Consider the following 17,841-nt stretch of genomic DNA (forward strand, 5'->3'; position numbering starts at 1 on the left):
GCAAATAATATATCTAATAAAAGGCTTGGATCTGGAATATACAAAAAAAAAAAAAACCTTACAACTCAGTTAAAGCACAAATGATGCAATTTAAAAACCAGCAGAGGGTCTGCAATAGACATTTCTCCAAAGATGTACCAATGGCCAGGACATGCACGAGAAGAGCCTCAGCACAGTGAACCATCACAGCCCGACGCCTGACGCCACCTCTAATTTACAAAGAAAAACAAGCTTACAATGAGTGTTGGGGAGGATGTGGAGACCCCTCGCGCACTCTGCACGTGTGGGAATGGTGCAGCTGCCTTCAAAAGCGGCCTGGCAGCTCCTCAGAATGTTAGCAACAGAGTTACTATATGACCCTGCAATTTCACTCCTAGGTACACACTCAGGGCAAACAAAAATGTGTGTCCACAAGACCTGTAGACAAATGTCCACAGAGGCATTGTTTGTAACAGCCAAAGAGGAAGAATCCAAATGTCCATCAGCAGAATGGATAAACAAAAGTGGTGCACGCACACAATGGAGGAGGAAGTAACAACCCAGCCCAGGACCTGTCTGGGGAATCCCACGCACCGAGGAGCCTGGCGGGCTACCATCCATAATAGGGTCACAGAGTCAGACACAACTAATGGATGAACCTTGAACACAGGATAGATAGCAAGTGGAAAGAAGCCAGTCATGAAAGACCACATGTCAGATGACTCCATCTACATGAAACACCAAAACACGTAAATGTGCAGAAACAGACAGCAGCGTGGTGCTTCCGTAGGGCTGGGGGTCTGGGGGGATGGGGGGTGAGGGGGTGGCGGTGGGGATGGCTGCTGAGGAAGAATGGGTGTCTTCCAGGGCTGAGGAAATGCTCTGAAACCGACTGTGCTGATGGTTGCACGGCGGGAAATACACTAAAGACCACTGTGTTACACGCTTTAAATGAGCAAACTGCTGGCATGTAAACAGTAACTGCATAAAGTCTTTATGTATAAGAGGCAGGTGAGATCAGCAGGAGAGGCAGAGTGTGCGCCTGTGTCCCTCGGTCGTGTCCGACTCCTCTGTGACCCCATGGACTGCCGCCCACCAGACTCCTCTGTCCGTGGCACTCTCCAGGCAAGAATACTGCAGTGGGAAGCCCTTCCCTCCTCCAGGGCATCTTCCCAACCCAGGAATAGCACCCAGGTCTCCTGCACTGCAGGCCAATTCTTTACCATCTGAGCCACCAGGGAAGCCCATAAAATGCAGATGACATCGGCAAGAAAGGCAGAGTCAGGATCTCCAAAAACCCTCTGCTCCACAAAAGCAATGAGGACAAAGGCAACAATCGTCAGAATCTGCTTTCTCAGAACACTGGAAAGTGACCAAAGGCTTGCGACAACCCAGAGCACAGCTACTGACGCAATAATGAGTTAAGTCACAGTGAGGTCACAGAGCAGTAGGCTGGGCCTTCGCCCAGTGACCGCAGCTCCTAAAAGAGGGAGAGACTACGAAGCCACGAACACACAGCCAGGAGGCCACGTGGCAACACAGGCAGGGCGGCTGCAGGCCCAGGGACACCTGCTGGCCGGCCTCCCCCAGGAGCCAGACGGGCAGAGAAGGATCCTCCCCAGGAGGGCTCAGAGCAGAAGACCCAGCCAACATCCTGACCTCCAGCTTCCGGCCCCCAGAGCTGTTTCAGGCCAGCTGTTTCAGTGCCGGTCTGCACTCTCTCATGGCAGCCGCAGGACGCTCACGCCAGAGATGCTCCGTTATTTAAAGTATCCAGTTTTCAACGAGAGCTTCTAAGACACGCAAAGAAAGAAGAAAGTAGGGCCAAACACGGGGAGAGGAGACGGGACACATAATCGACAGAAACTGTCCTTGAAAAACCCAGGTGCTGGAACTATGAAAGACCTGACATCTGCTATTTAAAATATGTTCAGAGGACTAAGGGAACCACCTCTAAAGAACTAAAGAAAAGCATGAGAACAACACCTCACCAACAGGGAATATTAAAAAAAAAAAAATCAGAAATTATAGAAGAGAAAAAGATAAAAATTCTGGAGCTAGAAAGTTCAATAAGAAATAAAAAATTCACTAGAGGCTTAACAGCAGATATGAGTGGAAAGGAGGAAGAATCAGCAATCGGGAAGACATGTCAACTGACATCTTCTCCAGTCTGATGGACAGGAAGAGAAAAGGACGTAGAAAAATTAATAGCTCCTCAGAGACCCAAGGGATACAGCAAGCATACCAACATAATCCTAGCAAGAATCCCAAAAGGAGGAAGGTTTAGAAAAGATGCTTGAATAAATAATGGCTCAATTTGATTTAAACATCCAAGAACTCAAAAAATTCCAACTTGGATTAATTCAAAGGGCTTCACGCTTAGACGCATCATAAACTGTTCACAGTGGACAAAGAGAAAATCTTGAGAACACCAGGAGGGAAATGACTTGCCAAATATGAAGGATTCCTTTCAAGATTCACAGCTCACTCCTCACCAGAAACCACGCAGGACAAAGGGAGGTGGGAAATCAGAGTCAAAGTGCCAGAAATTCCACACCCGGCATGACTATCCCGCAAAACAGCAAAGGACATCCTGAGACACTCCCGACGCCTGAAACTGGTAAGGTTCCTCACCAGCAGCTCTTCCCTACAAGAAACGAATGTGGAGATTCCTTAAATAACTGGAAATAGAACTGCCATATGACCCAGCAATCCCACTTCTGGGCATATACACTGAGGAATCCAGATCTGAAAGAGACACGTGCACCCCAATGTTCATCGCAGCACTGTTTATAATAGCCAGGACATGGAAGCAACCTAGATGCCCATCAGCAGACAGATGGATAAGGAAGCTGTGGTACATATACACCATGGAATATTACTCAGCCGTTAAAAAGAATACATTTGAATCAGCTCTTATGAGATGGATGAAACTGGAGCCCATTATACAGAGTGAAGTAAGCCAGAAAGATAAAGACCAATATAGTATACTAACACATATATAAGGAATTTTAAAAGATGGTAATGACAACCCTATATGCGAAACAGAAAAAGAGACACAGATGTATAGAACAGATTTTTGGACTCTGTGGGAGAAGGCGAGGGTGGGATGTTCTGAGAGAATAGCACTAAAACAAATATACTATCAAGGATGAAACAGACCACCAGCCCAGGTTGGATGCATGAGACAAGTGCTCAGGGCTGGTGCACTGGGAAGACCCAGAGGGATAGGATGGGGAGGGAGGCAGGAGGGGGGAGCGGGATGGGGAACACATGTAAATCCATGGCTGATTCATGTCAATGTATGACAAAACCCACTACAATACTGTAAAGTAATTAGCTTCCAACTAATAAAAATAAATGGGAAAAAAAGAAAAGAAAAGAAATGAATCCCCAGGAACTAATGAGGCACACCAGTAACCATATCAGTAAGGATAAAAGACAGCACTCATATATTTCTTTATTTGCAATTCTTTTTCCTGGCCGATTTCAAAGACAACTGTATAAAAGCAACGAGTCTAAGTCTGTTCTGATAGGGAACAAGTTATACAGAAGTAATCTGTGAGACAGGAAAGACCCCGATGCTGTGAGAAATGGAGGGCACCAGGAGAAGGGGGCGGCAGCGGACGAGACGGTGAGACGGCATCCCTGACTCAACGGACATGAATCTGAGCAAACTCTGGGATTAATGGAGGACAGAGGAGCCTGGTGTGCTGCGGTCTGTGGGGCTGCAGAGTCAGACAGGACTTAGCGGCTGAACAAAAGCAACAATTCGTAAAAAAAAAAAAAAGAAGAAGAAAAAGCAACGATTCATATGACAGCAGCACAGGAAGGGGAGAGGGCACAGAAGCAAGGGGTTTCTATATTACTGAAATCAAATCTTATTAATCCAAGGCAGCCTATTACAAACACAGGAGCTATAACTCCCATGGCAATCACCAAGAAAATAACCCCCCAAAAGTATAATACCCGAAACAATGTGGGAAGGTAAATGGAACACTGGGGGGAAAAAAAAAACTTATTTAATGTAAAAGAAAGCAGTAACGAAAAAACAGGAAAAAATTAAATTAATGGGGGGAAAGATCATTGAAAGAGCACCAGGAGGTCTCTATTTAAAATTTTATATGATAAAAACACACGCTTAATAGAGAAAACTTCATGATTTTCCTGATGATTAAAATAAAACAATGTCCTGAGACAGAAGGTAAGCTCAGTAATGATTACCAAATGACCACATGCTGAAGAACCCGAACTTTGATCGCTGAAGGATTTAAAACACAAAGACACATTTTAAATCAAAGACATTACTCTCAACCGCCTTGAGAACAACCCCTTCCTTATGTTTGTATCATAAGAAAGCCACGATTCCGAACATCAATTTGCTAAACTAGGACAGCCATATATTCCAAGAGAAAACATTTAAGAACAAAAAAGAAGAGAAAGGTGCCGTTTCCAACAGGCTCGATGTCATGTGACGGACCACACGCTGCAGACGGGGCAGAGGGCAGGGTGAAGATTCCGGTCTCCCCCAGGGGTCAGCGTTACATTCACCAGCAAGCCTCTCCTCAAACGGAGCCTCCGAAGCCAGTCTGAGCCGCCCCATAAGACCAGCTGAGATGGAGGGAAGGACATGAACCCCATAAGAGCAGCTGAGATGGCTGGAAGGACATGAGTCTGAGCAAACTCCCCAAGACAGCAAAGAACAGAGACGTCTGGCACGCTTCAGCCCGTGGGGGTCACAAAGAGTAAGATGTGGCTTAGCGACTGAACAACAAGAAGACCGACGTCTGGAAGAGGCACCACCCGCCGACCCAGCCCCCACAGACAGAACAGCCCAGACGAGAGGGGCTGGGCAGGCCCGGGCTCACGGCGGAGGACAGAGCCTGGCTGTGACCACAGGCGGACAGCAGCTCAATTCCAGCCTCCAAGCCCGCAGTGTGGCTGGCGAGTGACTGCCTCTGAGCCTTCTGGCAGAGACGCCCACCCTGGGCCCTGCGTCCCCACTGGGGCTTTAGGAATCACAGCATCCTGACGGACCCTTCCAAGAGCGTCCCCCACCCTCCCCACCCCAACCCTTCCACACACAACTGCTCCACGTGGGGTCCCCTGGCGGCGGAAGCCCTGACCTTGAACAGCCTGGAGCCCGGGCCTGACGCCGGCTGGTGGGAGCGCGTGCTACACTCGCTCAGCAGACAGGAACTCTCGGGAGTGGAGCCCCTGCGCTCTGGGTGGGGTGGGCGTCCAGCGTGCCTCCGGGAGCCGCGTCTGAGTTGTGCTGTCTCGTTCCGTTCTCATAAGGGCCAACCGAGTGGGCAGGTGTCAGCCCGAGGCGCTTGGCCTGTGGGCCTGAGAGCCACTCCCAGCCCTGCGTCAGGACGGTGGGCGGCTTCGTCTCCGCACTGGACATCTTGCTCTGCTGGCCCCGGGGTGACACTGATGGGAGCTGGGCCACTCCCAGGCCAGCCACCCACACCGCATGCCCTCCTGCCGCTCGCCGAGGGACCGCCTTTGGGGAGAACGAACTCCATCCAGACCCGTGCTCCCGGACGCTCCAGGTCTGACGATGCTCCTGCTCAGTCGTGTCCGACTCTTTGCGACCCCATAGACCGCAGCCCACCAGCAGCCCGCCAGCCTCCTCTGTCCACGGGATTCTCCAGGCAGGAACACGAGTGGGTTGCCACACCCTCCTCCAGAGGTTCTTCCCGACCCAGGGATCGAACGCACATCTCCCGCATTGTAGGCAGATTCTTCACCACTGAGCCACCTGGGAAGCCCAGCAAGCGCCAGGTCGTTTAGCCACAAATCAGAGCAATGGAACTCGAAACCCACGCCCGGACCAACGATCTGCCCAACACACCTCTGCCGGAATCTTCAGGCAGTAACTCTGCCGCTGGGAGGCACCCCGAGAGGCCAGCCCCGCAGGTCCTGTGAGCAGCTAAGAGCTGGGGGCCCTGACTCCCACACGAAGCTCTGGGAGGCCAGCGAGGTCTGTCCCACACGTGCCTCTGCTTTATCTGGCAGACCTCAGCAAACGCTGAGGACACGGGCCACCAGCGGGAGAGCCTCTCACGGGGTGGGGGGGATAGCCAGCCTGCCGCCCCACACCCTTCACGCTGGCTCTGGGGAGTGGCTCTGAGCACCCCAGAACCACCTACGCCCGCTCAGCCCCGCCTCCCCCGGGGGTCTCCCCATGGGCAGACAGCCCCTCAGTGTACAGTGGGCCACTGGGGGGTCACGTGGCCCCCAAAGGCAGTCAGTGGCGGGAGGTCCCCACCGTCTCCGCTGGGCGGCAGGGGGACGTGTCTTCTGATGGAGTCCAGGTTCGGGGTTCCCCTCCTCTGCCCGCCACGGTCGCGGTCCAGCGGGACACGGATCAGTGACAGCAGAAGCCTCCAGAGTGAGCACCGGGCGTCAGGGTTATCATCGGGCCCGGCCGCACTCAGGTGTGGAATGAATGGTTAAGATCGCTACTGTCGAAAAAAACAGACAAAAACCAGGGCGAGGACGTGGAGGACTGGCCGGTGGGACTGTAAAACGTGGTGCTGCTGCAACAGAGAACATAGCAGCAGTTCCTCAGAAAGTTACACAGAGACTCGCCAGAGAATCCAGCAATTCCACGTCTGGGTCTATACCCAAAAGAACTGAAAGCAGGAACGAGAAGCCGTGGTCGCACAGCCAGGATCACGGCAGCCGAAAGGGGGAACTGCCCAGTGTCCGGGCTTCCCCAGCGGCTCAGTGGTGAAGAACCCATCTGCAATGCACGAGCCGTGGATTCAATCCCTGGGTCGGGAAGACCCCCTGGAGGAGGAAATGGCAACCTGCTCCAGTATTCTTGCCTGGAGAATCCTGTGGACAGAGGAGCCTGGTGGGCTACAGTCCATACAGCAGCAAAGAGTCAAGACACAACGGAAGTGACTTAGCGCCCAAGTGACCACTGACGGATGATGGATCATCCAAGTGCAACCTGTCCACACAATGGAAGAGTGCTCAGCCTTAAGAAGTAACCAACTACTGAACCTGCTACATCACGGAGGAACCTGGAGGATGTCACGCTCAGTGAGATGAGCCAGACGCAACGACAAGTGGTGTGTGATTCCACCCTCACGAGGTTCCCAGAACAAAGTCACAGAAAAAGAGAGTAAAAGTGCGGGGTGTTATCGGGGGCTGGGGGAGAAGAGGCCGGGAGTGAGCGCTCGGCAGGCAGTTTCAGCTGTGTGGGATGAACCTGTAGGCTCGGACAGTATCCACAGACACAGCGGAACAAACGTGCTCACCGCCACGGAAGGCACACCAGCAACGGCTAAAGCTGCATGTTACGCATATTTCACACGTGAAAACACTCAGAGTGCTGCCCGCCCCCAAGAGTCTAGGGTGGGGCCTGAGGATCTGAGTTTCTCACAATTTCCCAGGTGACGCTGCTGGTCACAGGGCCTCTATGGAGAACCGCGGTCACGGGACCTGGGGTCCAGGCCCCTCACCTAAAACAAGCGGATGCTCACGGGATGAAGGACATTCCAGACAACGTTTCCACCAGAACAGCATGAAACGGGGTCAGCAGACACCTTCCGTGTTCAACCTGAATGTTCCTTCTCAGACTCATGAAACTGCTTCAACCTTTGCGAACGCTGAGCTACTCGTTCTGAAATTAACAAACTGTTCTCAGGAAATGGAAGCAGAAGTCTCCGCATCCTTATCACGGCCACAGCCTCAGAAATGAGAATTCAGCAGCTCTGTGGCCAGGGAACGTCAGGAATGCACCCCCCCCGAATGCCAGGAAACAGAGCCCCCCGCCCCCGCCCCGTCTGTGGTCAGCTCGCCTCAAAAAGTGATGTCACCACTCAACTCTCCATTATCGGTAACTCAGGAGCTCCAACAAACTCTGCATGGCCTCAATTTCATTAAATTCAAGGTTCACTTTTCTTTCAGTGACTTATTTTATTAACATCACAATATATTAACATAAAGAAAACCCTCCAACCCAACAATCTATGAATATCCAGTCACTGTGTGCATTCTTCTCCACATGTGCAGAGTTGTAACATGACACAATTTTCAAGTATGTTTCCAAGTTTCCATGACATCTCTCTTTCAACTTTTCTGTAAAAGCAAAAACCTTACTAATTCCTAGCCACTCATATAATCACCATGAACAGGTTCACTTCCATGGTGCCCTGTTGTTGCAACGCCCGTGCTCAGCCGTGTCCGACTCTGCGACCCCCAAAGACTATAGCCCACCAGGCTCCTCTGTCCATGGGACCCTCCAGGAAAGAAACTGGAGTGGGCTGCCTTGCCCTCCTCCAGGGGATCTTCCCTGCCCAGGGATCAAACCCATGTCTCACACACAAATTCTTCACCCCTTGAGCCATCGGGGGGATGTCATGTAACTTTTAAATGGACACGTTTTTGTTGTGAAGAAATACTTCAAACAAACTTGAAACAAACATAGAAAATATCAGAACCGGTGTATCCACCGAGATTTCACTCAAGAGGACACGGTGCCATATTCTTTGCTGAAAAAAAATTTAAATAAAACGTTACAGATGCACACACCATCCTCCCCACCCTGTTTCCTGTTCCAAAGTCACCGCCATCGCATGGTGGACGGGCGAGGTTTGTGCACTTTCTCTAGTAAGTGTCCGGAAAGTACCTGTACGTCCTGCACTTCATTACGGAGGATAAACACACAGCTAGTTTCTTTCCCCAATGGCTGTGAAAACCCTTTCAGCTGAAACAGGACGTGCTGACAGAGCAGAGAACGCCTCACACCATTCACTGCAGGGAGCTTTCTCAGCGCAGCAGCGCCCGGACAGACACCCCTCACGCGGCTCCTCCCCCGGGCAGAGAACGCTGGAGCCTCCGGGCAGCTCCGCCGGGCTTACACCACACTCGGGGCTGCGAGTCGGCCAGAGCCCCGCTCACTCTGCGCCGCCTGGGCGGTTCCACACGCCGCTGCCAAGGACAGGCCAGCACCCTCGTGCCGGCGGCACACGTGTGCGTTCCTGCTGGGTCCATTCCCGAGTGAAATCACTGCATCCTGGGGCTCCGTGTGCGCCGCTCAGCAAATAACCCCCGCTCTCCCAGCGGCTGAGCCAGCTGCACCGGGGGTCCCGGCCGCCTCAGGCGCTGACCCATACTCACTACTTCCTGAGCGGCTGAACCCACCCTTCCAGAAGGCCCCTGACTCTCTAACACCGTCCGCAGTCCACCTGCCATTTTCTCTTGGTATCCCTCCTTGTACGTTCTGTGCTCTCTGAAGTTATTAAGACTGCTGCCTGCAGACAGTGCGTAATGACCTAGGGACAGAACTAAAGGTCACTTAGCCGTGCCCCGGCTAACTGCTCTCTGCTGTTAAAAGCAGCATGAAGAACACTGCCGTGCAGTTTCACTCTTCTCTGTCTTTCATTCTCTCCGTTACAATCAGTTCCTGGAGAATTCTACACTTTTTCCTGCTAACAGACACTTCCCCGAATGGCTTTTATCCACCCACACCGCATCGCTCACACGTCTCTTCAACATCACAGTCACCTGAGCCATCTGTGTGTGTCTCCTGGCAGCATCGAAGAAAAAAAGAGAGAGGGCTTTCCTGGGGGCTCGGGTTAAGAACCCGCCTGCCCATGCAGGGGACACAGGTTTGATCCCCGATCCGGGAGGATCTCACGTGCTGTAGAACAACTAAGCCCGTGGGCCACGACTACCACGCCCGTGTCGAGAGCCCAGGAGCCCCAACCATCGCGCCCGTGTGCCCGAGAGCGCGAGCTGCCCAGTTAGAGAAGCCGCCACCACAAGGAGCCCGAGCACCCCCACGCAGTTGAGGCCCTGCTCGCCGCAACTAGAGAAAAGTCCACACGGCAACGCAGACCCCGCACAGCCATAAATAAACAAAGGAAATGATTTTTAGAAAAAGAAGAAAGAACTAAAGCTTCGTAAGTGAGGATCAGAATGACAGCCCATCAGCAGAATAGCTCTTAGCGGGAAGTTTCCTCACCTCCAGCACCGCCCGCCCCGAACGTTCACCTTCTTCAGCCGGGAGAGGCTCCTGCCCTCCTGGGCCGCCTCTCCGGCCACACTGGCTTCCCACGCCACCCCTGAATGCAGCTCATGCCTGCTGCCTCTCTGACTAGGGTCCCCTTCCCCAGAAACCCACCAGACCACCTCCTTGGAAACTCGGTCCCACGTCGCTCTCAATGACGCTTCCTCGGTGACAGCAAGCTGCACCCTAACCGACCCCCAGCCAGAGCGCCCACCGGCATCCCACTCGCCTCGTCCACCAAATAGCGTCCACCTCCACGGCAAGAACAGAGCCCACGAGCGCAGCCTCTGTGTTTACTCTGCTCCCAGCTGGCAGCCCGGTGACGAAGAACAGGGTCCAGCAGAGAGTAACGGCCCAGGAAGCATCTGTCAGCGCAAAGCGGGAATCCAACTCCCAGGAGCAAGGCCCCGCGGAGCAGTCAAGGCCTGCTGTGTCTGGGGACAGGTGGGACGCCCCCCGCCCCCCCCACACCCCACCCACAGCCCACCCCCCACCCCCCCACCGCACTCAGGCCTCCCTGGCGGCAGGAACCCTGCCTCGGTGAGCTGCAGCGAGAGGAAGAGCTGCTCACACAGGGCGGCTGCCACCGCGCATGGCCACAGAGAGCCCTGAGCAGCGACAGCCTCACCCTGGCGGGTCTGCACCCCACCACGGCCTCTCTGCCCACCTGCGTCTGTATCTGTTTATCTGCCCCAAAGAATATAAGACAAAAACCCTGATTCTATAAGGCTGCATTGGCCCTGTGGATAACCAATCTCCACCACAAGAAAAGGATGTTTTCCACTTTCCTGCAAAGGTTTAAGTGCTTTTGTGTGTGCAAGCTCAGTCACCCAGTCGTGTCCGACTCTCTGTGACCCCAGGGACTGCAGCCCGCCAGGCTCCTCTGTCCCTGGGATTTCCCAGGCAGGAACACTGGAGTGGGCTGCACTTCCTTCTCCAGGGGATCTTCCCGACCCAGGGCTCGAGCGCATTGCAGGCAGATTCTTTACCTTCGGAGACACCTGGGAAGCCATTAAGTGTTTGTATATTTTGCTTCACATATTTGTTTATAACAAACAACCTCTCAAGGTCCCTCCAAGCCCTCTGTACTTACTAGCTGGGAATTTCTGAATCGAGTCCCCTCCAGCCTCAGGAGCTCGATGCAGACGCGCTTCACCAGGGATGTGCCCCGAGCGCCTCTGGCGTGTCTGGTCTTCGAGCTCTCGGGCTGGCCTGAGCGTCCTGGCCGAGCTCCTCCTAACCCACCTGGCTCACAGGCTTCCCACACACACCATGCAAACCCCTCAGGGAGCTCTCACTCCCTGCTCCTGCCCAGCACAGGAGGGGCACACACAATGTGAATCTCAGGAGCTCTGCATGACGACGGACAGCCAGGTTCCCAAAGAACACCAGCAGGCGCCGTCCCCACACCAAACACAACTCATCCAAGACGGATCACGGCCCCAAACGTCAGAGCTAAAACTATAAAACTCTCAGCAGAAAGCACAGGAGCAAATCCCTGTGACCTTAGGTCACACAAAGCCTTCCTAGATATGACCCCAGAAGCACCTGCAAAAGAGAAGAGACCAACTGGACTTCTTCAAAATCAGAAACTGCTGGGAATTTCCTGGTGGTCCAGTGGTAAGGACGCAGCACTTTCTCTGCCAGGGCCAGGTTCGATCTCTGGTTGGGGAACTAAGATTCAGCAAGCCACACAGCACAGCCAAACAACAACAACAGCAAAAAGAACAAAAACCAAAAACCTATTGTGCTATAAAAAATCATCAAGAAAGGGAAAAGACAATCCACAGAATATGGACAAAACTATGCATCCAATAAGGGACTTACACCTAACATACATAAAGAAGACTTATAACTCAAGCTTTTAAAAAAGACAAATTAATTTTAAAGATTGGCAAGTGATCTGAATAGAGTTTCGCCAAAGGAGACGTACAGAAGGCCAAGAGGCACGTGAAAAGAGGTCCAATCCCCCGGGACCCGACCCACTGGGGCGGCTGCAGTCAGGAAGGCAGGCAGTGACAAGCGCTGGCAAGGCCGTGGAGAACCGGGAACCCACACACTCAGCGGTGAAAGGGCCTGGCAGCCAACCTCAGAAGGTCAAACACGGGCTGTGAGCCGGTGACTCCACTCCTAGGTGGATGCCCACGAGAAGTGAGACACCAGGTCCACCCAGAGACGGGCGCAGGGGACGCTGGCGTCAGCACTAGTCACAGCAGCCAAGACACGGGACCAGCCCAGACGTCCATGGGCTGACGCACGAATCAGTAAACCGTGAATTATCCACACGATGGAGTATTAGTCAGCCATAAAAAGAAATACTGATTCAAGCTACAACACAGATGAACTCTGAAAACACTGCTGAGTAAAAGGAGTCGTCACTAAGGCCTACGATGTTCTAATACACGGTTCTATTTATATGAAATCTCAAGAAGACAGAAGTCTATAGAGACAGAAAGACTAGTGGTTGTTAGTCTGGGGGACGAGGGGTCTGGAGGAAAAGGGGGGTGACTACTGATGGGAACTGGATGATGAGAATGTTCTAGAATCAACCATGGTGAGGCTGCATCACTCTCAGGGTACACTAAAAACCACTGAACTGCAGGCTTGACGTGGGTGAATTATGCGGTATGTGAATTACACCTCAACAAAGCCTCTAAAAATGCCTGAGGAATTCCTTCTCTTCTCTGCAGTTCTTGTGAGCATGGACAAGTATCCTCCTAGCCCAGGACGGAGCCTGGAAAACAGATGGCTCCCACTCCAAGAGAAGTTGTCTGCTAAGAGGAAAAGACCATCCACATGCAAAACCCTCCGGTGGGTTCCAGGCACAAGTGAGAGAAGGTGAGCTGGGGAGGCCGCCCCAGAAACGCCCCGTGGCCACGCTCAGGGCCCGGGGACCTCCCTGCGTCTGCATAGCTGTGAAGCTCCAGGTCAGTCGGAGCAGACGCAGCCGCTGAGCACGGCGAAACCCCTTAATAAAGCGTCTCCCCCTTCCTCCTCCCGCCACGGACCCAAAAGCGGGATGAAGGAGGTCACTCGGACAGCTGTGTGCAGGGTCGACCACCACTGAAGAGGCATGACCAGAGTCTGAACCTTCCGGATGCTTATGTAACGTCTCCTTAACCCCGCAGACGCTCCAAGTAGATGCTCTGACCTCATCTCACAGACGTGAAAGCTGAAGGCCCCCAGCAGCAAGGCCGGCCGGACGTCAGGGTGAGCCAGGTGACTCGTGGGGCCAGAGCCCACGCCAGGTGAGGGGAGTCAGAGGGCCTCATGCGACGCCCACAGCACGCAGGGGACCGGGGCCACGCCACACTCCTGGGCCAGGAGTCGGGGCGCCTCGGTGCAAACGCCTGGCTCCCCTGTGCTGTGAGCGAGCAGCTCAGCTCTCTGCACTGTTTCCTCCTCTCCGAAACGGGGACACCAGGCACATTCCTGGTTGACGGCACGAACTTTAAAAACACGCTTATATGTGTTAGCATACAGCGCCGTGCCCGGCTTTCACAGGACGTGTGCCCGGACAGAACCGCAGACGGAAACCAGCTGCTGGCCACGGCACGCCGGTCACTCCAGCGCTGGGTCCCACGGCGACGTGACTCCCTAAATCCCACGAGAACCCCCAGAGCACAGACGGCCCGGCCCTCCAGTCCGGGCACATGAACGACTGACGCTCACGCCAACGGGGCTTCTCTGGCTGCGAGTGGCTGTTCCTCCCTGCAGGAGACGCAAGGGGCCAAACCACACAGAGGGGGGAAATCGCCCGTTTGTTTCCTTAGGACATCACAAAATGGAAGGAGTCCCGAAAGGAGTCCCCTGTCAGATGGTCTCCCCTGACCCGACGCCCAGCAAGAGGAACCTGCCCGCCCGCGGGGACCCCTGCTTCTTCAGGAACCTGACTAACCTGCTTCTGGGAGGGCTCGTGGAATCTGTTCATCAAAGTCTCCTTGGGTCTCTCACTTCTGGAATGCTTTCATGTGGGGAGGCCCAGGGACTTTTTCCAGAGTTTAAAAAAAAGAAAAACAAAACTATTTTAGCTAACTCGGGAAATCTTGGAATTACTGACAAAGCAGAAGTTCAAAGTTCCAAAAAGAATACTCATCTCTGTTCAATTCAATCTGGTTTGGGTTTTGTTCTTTTAAAAAAAAAAAAAAAAACCCTCCTCCCAGGCCTGGATGGTTTCGTCTAAAAGTGACTCAGGTTTTCTAGGATCTCTGGATGGGAAAGTGAACATATTCCAAAATACCTGGCAGGCTCCGTCTCTGGCTTCCAGCGGAGGCAACGCAGAGAACCTGCGTTTGCAGCCTAATTCAGTCCCTCTAATAAAATCCCAAGCAATCACCCAATATTAGAAGCCAACTGACATACAAGTAAACCCACTTAAACAGGTATTTATTGATCACAGGGAGTGAGACAGGGCCCCTGCCTGCTGGCTGCCTTGCAGTAGACGACTAGGAACGCAGTTAATCAACCAGAACATGGAACGCCTCGGAAACTGGCAGGGACGAACTAGGAACTATGAAAAATGTCACAGAAAGGAAAGGATTGAGTCAGTTCTCGCCCACAGCTAAGTCTGCACAGAAGGTGGAGAGCCAGGTCTCCAGGCAGGGAAGGCTGAGCGCCCGTCTAGTCCCGCCCGCCCGGAGCCCCAGAACTGGAGGACGCGGCTGATCCAAGCCATGCACACGTGACGGGACTCCGCCCGGGCTCCACGCACGCGGGCCGGGGCCTGCTACTCCTGAGTTTCCACACCCACCGCCGCGGGAAGCGAGCCCCCTGTGACACCACCCCAAGGCTGATCGCGGGCTTCTCGGGGGGCGGGGGGCAGGGCCGGGCCCCCTCGCGCCCCTCCTGGGCTCGGGGAACACACCCTCTGGGCAGACGCCCCCTTTCTGGACAGAGAAGACGGCACCCCTCACGAGGGTCTCGGGTGGTCTCCATAAGAACGGGATCCTGGAACCTCCTTCCCCTCAGAAAAACCCTCTGAGGACGAAGGGTCTGTGTCTGGGAGCGGCTGGTTACTCAGTCAGAAGCCGATTCTCCAGACAGGCTCCTAAAGGGGCCGGCGGCGTGAGGAGGGCGGACCCGACGCATCGCCGGAGCCGGGCGCCGGGGGACCCCAGCTCGGCCACCAGCAGCAGGTGCGGGCGAGTCTCGGTCTGTGGGTGCCTCGGTCTCCCCATCTGTAAGGTGGGGCGGGTGAGACCCCTCACTGCACTGCATTACTGCAGGATTAAGCTAGTTCACGCGGCAGGCACAAGGAAGGCCCTGGTCACCACTGCGCACACGCAGCACCGCCCCGCACCATGCCCCCGCCAAGCCCCCCGCCAGGGAGGTGGCGGGCGGGACACGCTCTCCCCCAGCAGAGCCCCTCTCAGGGGACAGAACCCCCACAGCGCACGGGGAAACCCGAACCTCTTGCGGAGACTTCACGAGACCCCGACTTCACCGTCCATCCCACGAGGACGCGCGGGGGGCAGAAGCCACCCCGAGATAAGGACACGCGCAGACCGGCCTTGGGCCCTGAAGAGCTGACGACGCAATTTCAAACCTCCCTTCGGTGTGAAACCCCACCCGTGAGTGGTCAGTTCCCGGAAGCCCCATCCACCCCGCCGCCTGGACTGGAACTTCTCGGGAGCTGGGAGGTGAAATTACGGTTCTGCAGATAACGAACTGTGCAGAGTCAGGAGTGTCGCCCGCCTCCGTCCCAGCACAGGGCCTCTGCACTTCCAGCAGAGGTGACATCCCCAGACGTCCCTCCTCCCAACACACGATGCCGGAGGCCCTGGGGCCCCTTCCTGCTGGTCCCAGGGGCCACGGGGACACTGGGCTCGCCAGCGGGCTGGGCTGGCACCAGCGCAGCCAGACACAGACACCGGAAACAGCGGAGCCAGCAATCTCCTGCTGATGAGCTGCACGGTTCTCCCTTGGGGGTGGGTGTTGACACAACAAATCACGCTTTTCGTTATAAATACATCTGCAATATTAACGAGAGTGGAAGCTGAGAGGTCAAAACTCCTACAAAACCATTTTCAAACAAGATCCCCGGCGCCCACCTCTGCCTGTCAAGTTGTGTTATTAGCAAATCCACTTAATGTCACAGAATCTGGGACACGCTGGGATTTCCCTGACACTTTTCTCCTGGGAAACAGACACAGACACACAGGCGTGTAAAATGTCTACGGACAGTTTTATGTATCAACACACGTGGTCTGACCTATCCAGGTCAAAAACGGAAAAGAGAATTGGGGGACTTCCCTGGTGGCCCAGCGGCTAAGACTCTGCACTCCCAACGCAGGGGTGCCCCGTTCCATCCCTGGTCAGGGAACTGGACCCCAGAGGCCAGAATGAAAGAGTTCACATGCCACAACCAAGACCCGCTGCAGTCAAACAAATAAACACAAAGATTAAAAGGCCAACAGCACTGGAGTCCTGGAAGCCCCCGGCCTGCGCCCTCACAGGCTCTCCCTCCTCCAACCAGAGGCAAGCACAGCCCCACTCTCAGGGTCTCTCCCTCGCTCCTCACCTGCCGCCTCTCCCCCTGCGTAAGCACCCCCCCACTGCAGAGTCTAACTGCACGGCGTGCACGTTAGATGAACAGAGGTCACACGGGGTCTCTTCTCTGGCTTCTCTCAAACACCCCCAGGAGAGGGCACACGGGCTCAGGACTCGTATTTGCAGACGGTCACTAAGCAGGACACGACCAAGGTCATCTGAGGACACCTCCCCAGCTCCAAAGTCTAACAGCGAGCTTAGTAAACCGAGGTTCCACACGCACAGCTGACAGCAGGCATCACCTCTGGGTTGGGGAACTAGTTCAGCAGGAGAGAGGCCTTGTTTACCAAGCGCAACCATCGGGACAGGTTTAATGTTGACTCCAGCTGAAGGATCACATTTTACCACCTCCGTACTCTACAAGCACACGTGATTCACTGCCACGCAGAGCTCAAACAGAAAAGCATGAAAACCCCTTAGCAGCACAGAGTAACGTTAAGGGAACCGGGCAGACAAGATGTAAATGCACCCTGAGGTTAACCATGTCCAACACACGCACGGGGGCAGGAAACGGGCTAACACCAGCGGTTATGGGCTCACGGGTGATTTCTCTTTCATAAGACATTCGTATTTGTGGTTGTCTTACTTGTGCAGCCTTCTCCTGGGAGTGCGGAATCACACACCACATGAAATCTCACTGGTCTGGTTACGACTCATTCATAAGACTTGTAGGCAAGAAGGTCACCAGCACAAAGCGGGTTAGAGTCTCGGAAAGGCATGTCTCAATGCTTCCAGAGTTGCCTCCAGGCCTTACACCAACTGCCCTGGAACTCATCAGTCGTGAATCTTCACCTCACATGTGCGTAGTACGCATACTTCAAAGTGGGTAAGAGAGCTGACGGACCCTGAACACACCCATCCCCACACCCCAAGGGCACGAGTGTCCTCCCCCAACCAGGCCAGCCGTAAACAGCACCAAGGGTGGCCTCAGTTTTTCCTGGAGCTCCACTCACGGAGCACGCCCACCCCGTGCATACGAGGTTTTAACACTGATCCCTGGTGGTGGTCAGTCGCTCAGTCGTGTCCAACTCTTTGTGACCTCACGGACTGCAGCATGCCAGGCCTCCCTGTCCATCACCAACTTCCAGAGTTTAGTCAAATGTCCATCGAGTCGGTGACGCCATCCAGCCATCTCATCCTCTGTCATCCCCTTCTCCTCCCGCCCTCAATCTTTCCCAGCATCAGGGTCTTTTCCAGTGAGTCAGCTCTTCACATCAGGCGGCCAAAGTACTGGAGATTCAGCTTCAGCATCAGTCCTCCCCGTGAACGTTCAGGCCTGATCT

At 54.2% G+C, this 17,841-nt stretch overlaps 1 protein-coding gene across 5 annotated transcripts in view; it reads right to left on the reverse strand.

Annotated features, from left to right (window-relative positions):
• SNX8 (sorting nexin 8) overlaps positions 1-17,841 on the reverse strand; it is a 61,612-nt gene that overhangs the window by 16,067 nt on the left and 27,704 nt on the right. The window contains exons 1-2 of one of the 5 annotated variants that reach the window (XM_065923686.1): positions 5,837-6,161; positions 5,106-5,743 (exon numbers count right to left, since the gene is read on the reverse strand). The exons of 3 other annotated variants lie outside the window; for them this stretch is intronic. The gene's annotated coding sequence lies outside the window, so the exon portion shown is untranslated. Of the gene's footprint in view, positions 1-5,105; positions 5,744-5,836; positions 6,162-13,907; positions 14,106-17,841 lie in introns of those variants that run through there. One more of the 5 variants, XM_065923689.1, reaches the window with a different exon arrangement.

Source organism: Muntiacus reevesi, chromosome 2 (assembly GCF_963930625.1).
Source record: "Muntiacus reevesi chromosome 2, mMunRee1.1, whole genome shotgun sequence".
NCBI classification, from domain to species: Eukaryota; Metazoa; Chordata; class Mammalia; order Artiodactyla; family Cervidae; genus Muntiacus; species Muntiacus reevesi.